Source organism: Arachis stenosperma, chromosome 2, assembly GCF_014773155.1.
Source record: "Arachis stenosperma cultivar V10309 chromosome 2, arast.V10309.gnm1.PFL2, whole genome shotgun sequence".
Classification (NCBI taxonomy): Eukaryota; Viridiplantae; Streptophyta; class Magnoliopsida; order Fabales; family Fabaceae; genus Arachis; species Arachis stenosperma.
This window is the reverse complement of record NC_080378.1, coordinates 117036441-117042513: the sequence shown is the minus strand read 5'-3', so window position 1 is coordinate 117042513 and position 6073 is coordinate 117036441. Positions and strand designations below refer to the sequence as shown.

General features: G+C 33.2%; 1 pseudogene; it reads right to left on the bottom strand.

Moving 5' to 3' along the window:
• Nucleotides 1–1723: 1723 nt before the first annotated feature.
• On the bottom strand, nucleotides 1724–2215 carry LOC130963552 (putative disease resistance protein RGA3; annotated as a pseudogene).
• Nucleotides 2216–6073: the final 3858 nt, after the last annotated feature.

The following is a 6073-nucleotide window of genomic DNA, read 5'->3' as shown; positions in this document are numbered from 1 at the left end:
GGAGGCTACGTGAAAGAGGAAGAAAAAGTGGAGCAGGAGGAGCTGTCATGCATCAAGAACGCATCAAGGGTTAGGAATCCTTCTTGGAGTACAAGTCAAGATGGATGGCCCGGATTGATGAAGCTTGGTGTGAAGGGAAGACAAAAGGTAATTGCATGTTGGGTTTTACATTCGGTTATCTCTCCTCTCGCTCTGGCCGAACCGGTTTTTGCATGAAGAAGAAGAAGTTTAGCTTGGTTCAACAGTTTCAACCGTGGAGGCTTCTCCTTCTATAAACAAGGAAGAACAGCCAGGGTTTGAAGCAAGAAAAAAAAAGGAAAAAAGGAAAAAAGGAAACGAGTGAAAGCACAGTGTTTCTATAGCTACTCAAGCTAACAGAAGTTCTTCTCCTTCAATGTCTTCTATTTTGTATTTTTCTGTTTAATTTTGTCTGTCTTGAGTCTCATGGAAAAAGGCAAACAGTGAGGTTTGTAAGAAAAAGCCATAGAGCGAAAAAAGGCAAAGTGCACAAAATTAAAAGAAAAAGCCATAGATGTCCTTAGAGGTCCTTTGTACATCTGTGTTGTGTTTCATGATTCTGTGGGAATCCCTTTGCAAGTTGGGTTAGCACTTAGCAGTTAAAAACTTGGTGGGTTACCAAGTCAAGTTCAGTTTTGGGAATAGATTCTAGACTTGTCCCAGATAGGAAGGGTAGTTCCTTGGAAAAATTGGTGCTTGTAATCAAAGATGATTATAGTGAAATTCCATCATTGTTGTGATTGAGACTGGATGTAGGCTGCATTGCACTTAGCAGCTGAATCAGTGTATATCTTGGTGTAATTTTCTCTCTACTCTTCTTCCATTTCTGTTTTTGTTGCATAGGAGACAAAACTGAAAAATGTCTCCTGACTGGTCACGAGACAAATCGAAAAAGTCTCTTGGCTAAGCATGAGACAAAAACTAGAAATATCTCCTCAAGTGTTCTGAAGGACAACAAGAGTTACTAAGCGAAAAAGGGGCTAAGATTCAACCCCCTCCTTCTCTTAGCCACTGATAAACCATCACATCATCTGACAAATATTTAAATGACAAAACTTGTAAGCACTTCAATTGTTCTAGTAAGTCACAAGGAACGACTATTCCCTCTGATAATTCATGATATGTATTCAATTTGATGACTGGCAGCAATGCCCTTGCATGCTGTAAACTATCACATACTTCCAGGATCTTTGAGACTGAATCCTTGTTGTGCAAAACATACGACAAATGACGAGTTTTGATATCGTGCTTGAGTACATTCTTGACTTCAAAGGTTCTAATATAGAACTTTTCACCATAAAATGTTGCTAAATCATGCATGAAATCGTGCATTACAAATGAATTTTTATAAGGTATTAGAAGGTTGAAAAAATGATCTTGATGCTAAATCACTAAAATATTCATAGCCGACTTCTTCTAAAGTGCTTCCCCATCTCGGCCGTTGCAAAAGCCCCTCGGCCATCTACAATAACACCAATTCATCTCTATCAAATTCATAGTCTTTGGGATACAAAGAACAATAAACAAAACAACGTTTTAAGTGCGAAGGAAGATTGTAATAACTGATCCTCAGTGTAGGAATAATTTCAATTTCCTCTTCAGAAAATTCCCAAATTTCACTGTTCAAAACATTATTCCAATCCTTTTCATTATCTTTAGACCTTAATAAGCTCCCAAGTGCTTGAGCAGCTAGAGGTAACCCTTTTCACTTTTTAACAATTTCTCTGACAACTTTTTCAAAAGCTAGACACTCTCCAGAAAGAAATGCATGATTTGCAAACATTACCCAACAATCTTCATCATTCAACGCACTCAAATCGTAGGCTTGATAATGAAAACCTTTCACCATGTTTGCAATCTTTTCGCTACGAGTTGTCATAAGGATCTTACTCCCCTCACTTCCACATCTAAAAGGAATCAGAAAATTTGCCCAAGCTGTGTAATTGTTACTCCAAAAGTCATCCAAAACAACCAAGAATTTCATCCCTATTTGTTTACTCCTTAAATGTTGTTGAGCTGAGTTTAAGCTATTCATATCACAGCAACTAGAAGTTATTTCCTCTATTACAGTCTTTGTCACTTAAAGAACATCAAATTCTTCCCCAACACAAACCCATGCTCTAACATTAAACTTTTGCTGCACTTTGTCATCATTAAAAACCAACTTAGCCAAAGTAGTTTTTCCGATCCCACCCATACCCCAGATAGGAATGACAAATAGTTCACCATCATTAGTATCATCTAACAACAATTGACTATATCCTCCCTGTCTTGGTCCCTACCAACAAATACATCAGACTTTTGAACAAGAGATGTTGATTCGATTCTCCCAGACATGTTCTTGGCTACAATCTTTTCTAGACGAAGGATATCTTTGTGTTTTGCAATCTCTTCTAGTCTAGCAATGATGTCTTCAGTCCTAGTAACCATCTCCCTATCTTGCAAATTGAGAAAGCGAGACAGGAAGTTACCTGGTGGATCCTTCTGAGTGGCAGCTTTGGTGGCCACTTCATCCAACAAGTCATCAGCATCATAGACAGCATCTTGGAGATCTTCGAGCCACCTCTTGACAACAGGGTCAGTGATCTGTTTCTTCTCAGCATCATTCAGCACAGCTTCAACCACATTCAGAATGGTCTTCAGCCTTTGAAGCAGCTTCTGGTCAACCTTCTTTCCTCGCATCATGTTGATGATCGCATGATCGGACAGCCTATCAAAAAGAACATTGAGAAAAGAAGAGAGAAAAGCTCCTCCAACAAGTTCAGCAGCCATGTTCACAACAGCAAGAAAGTAAGAGAAAGGGTGAGAGAAGTTTTTTATAGTTTGCACTGGAATTCAAAAATTCTGATGAACACAAAAGGGTAAGAAGGAAGTGGTAGATTGCAGTGTAGTTTAGCCAAGTATATGATATTTTAAATTGACTTGAAAATTGAGATGCTTATTGGATCTGGACAAGTTCACATGATGCTTCTGGGTCCTTTCCTCGAAAACAGTGACATGTTTGAATGCTTTCATAAAGTGTATGGTCCACTGCATCCTGTAGCCAATAGAGGGGAATGGATCCTCTCCAGTGGAAAAAAAAAACTGGATGGTGTTCAGTGGAGGATTTCACCTTTTATTATTCTCTCTATCCTATTTAATTTTGGTCTCACTTATAGAATTAAAGGTGAGAGATCACACTTTATTCTCTCAAGTGTTAGAAAAAATGGAGAGGATCCATTTCCGCCAATAGAGTGATGTTTGCTTCCATTATTAAGTTGAAGCATAAATTCTTCTTTTATTTTTCATTCGTTCAAACATGAAAGCCACTCAGATAAAGACACCTAAAACATCTTTTTTTAAAGATGTTTTCTAGTAATTAAAATTTAATATATATAATCGATTAAATTATATTATTTTTGTCAAAATTAAGCTAGATAAATTGATTTAACCAAAAAAATGGTGAATCAAATCTTGAATTGGTCTAAATTAATATTATTTTTTATTAAAAATAACTATAATATTCTTATTATAGAGAATGATTAAAATACTCTTATTTTATATATATATATTAATTTTAGAAATTCTAAATCCTAACTCTACGATAGAAAAATAAAAGACTAAAATTTAGAATTCTTAAAATTAATATATATAATAGAAGTATTTTAGTCATTTTTTATATAAGGTATTGTAGTCATTTTCTATAAAAAAATAATATTAATTTAGATCGGTTCAAAATTTGATTCACCATTTTTTCGGTTAAATCAATTTGTCTAACTTAATTTTAACAAAAATAACACGATTTAATCAATTATATGTGTTAAATTTTAATTATTAAAAAACATCTTTATAAAAAGACATTTTCAACGTCTTTATTTAAGTGACTCTCTTTAGACATTTCTTACTTTTTATCGGAAAAGTTAGACTAAATACCCATTTTGGTCCCTGAGAATCACGCGATTATTCAATTTAGTCCCCGAAATTTAAAATTACTTATACTAGTCCTTCAGATTCAAATCTGGGCACTAATATAGTCCCTCGACTCTTTATGGCGATGACTAGACAAACGAAATGCTGATATGACACTCTCCCTACCACGTTGGATGATGAGTAACCAACGTCCTTTACCCTTGACACCCAAACAAGTCAGAAATGAAGAATAGCGGAGGCAGAGAAGAAGAAAAATACTTTATTTTGGGTCTCCATTGTTTCTTCTCCCTTTATATACAAAACGATGATATTTCTGACTTGTTTCAGTGTCAAGGGTAAACGACGTCGTTTACGCATCATCCGGCGTGGCAGGGAGGGTGCCATCTCAGCATTCTGTTTGTCTAGTTATCGTCGAAAAGAGTCGAGGGACCACATTGGTGCCTGGATTTGAATCTGGTGGACCAGTATAGGTAATTTTAAATTTCGAAGACGAAAATGAGTAATCGCGTGAATCTCATGGACCAAAATGGGGATTTACTTTCTAAATGGAATCCAAATCCAAATGTACTGAAATGGTAAGTATGATGTTTAACATAATGGGGACAATCCTCCACCAACTGATGAGAAAATCAAACGTGAATGGTCCTTAGTTGTATTATTAGCTTTACACACAGTAACCTGCTATATACAAAAGAATAAGGTTTAATTTGTGTTTAAGCAAATTTTGATGCTTTCCAAATTTAACCAAAATCACGCATTCAATTGATAACTATTTTCGTAACAAACTACAGCATGGATAATAATGAAGATCCCCTTGTAGTTCTGATTGTTGCTATACTCTCAAATCTCCAAGAAAAGAAGGTAAACTATGTGTGCTATGTAATACTATCTATATAATCAACAATTTAAAATATAGAGTAAAGTATATTTTTTTGTTTTTAAATTTTGGCAAAAATTTTAAATATATTTTTAAATTTCATTTTATTTTAATTTTGTCTCCAAAATTTTTAATTTGTACCAAATATATTCTTGACAGCTAAATTTTTGAAAAAATTTAAGATCATTTCAAAAATAATGCATAAAAATTATGTTGAATTTGCTTATTTTGAAGGTTATCTACTTATTCTTATAAAATTGATCTTATTTTTAAAAAAAAAATATTTGTCAGAAATATATTTGATACAAATAAAAAAATTTTTAGATAAAATTAAAATATAATAAAATTTATGAATATTTTAAAAATTTTTGCCAAATTTTGAGAATAAAAAATATAATTTATTCTTCTTTAATAATATAATATTTTAGCATAACATGGCAGAGTACATGACTCTTTTTTATTTTTATCTCATCTTTTGTATTGGGCTTTGTAAGCCCTCTTTTTTAGCCCCCCAAAAGATACAAACTATCCATTCTTCCCTGCTTTGTGTATCATATTAGTTTTTGGTGTATCATATATTCATATTAATTATTATCTCGCTTAGTCTTTTAAATTGGGCCTAGCCCAATATGCGGTTACAAGGCAAAGACAGAAAAAAAGAAAAGCAGTAAGTTGTAACCCAAAAAAAAAAAAAAAAAAGCAGTAAGTTTCACCTTACCTGTTAAGTTTGTGTTAATATTTTGGTGTGCACTACCGTGAAATTGATTTATTGTCTTCTGTATTTTGATATTTGTTATTTTGTTTAACTAAAGGGAATACCTTGTCCAAAAAAAAGAAAGAAATAAGTTAAATAGAAATCACAAAAATGAAGAAAAGAATACTTTATTGTCCTTAGAACACCACAATGGATTTTAATTTTATATCGCCCAGATAACCCAATTTTATTACCTTTTTTTTTGGAAAAAAAAAAGGAAGGAACACAAGAATCTAAAGAAGAGAAAAATCGGAAAAAATTAAAGGAACAAGAGGGAGAAAAAATGCAATTACAAAAGAACTCAGGGGTAGCAAATGCAATTTTTCTATATTCTAATATTGGATAGTATAGCATCTTCAAGTGTATAATGAGTCACAACTCACAAATCAATTTGAAATAAAAAACACTTATTAGATTTATAAAGAAAGTATCTATCTTTATTACTTCTCTTTTTTCTCTATATTTCTAATTAAAAAACACAATCTAAACGCAACTCTAAAACGTGTCCATGTTGA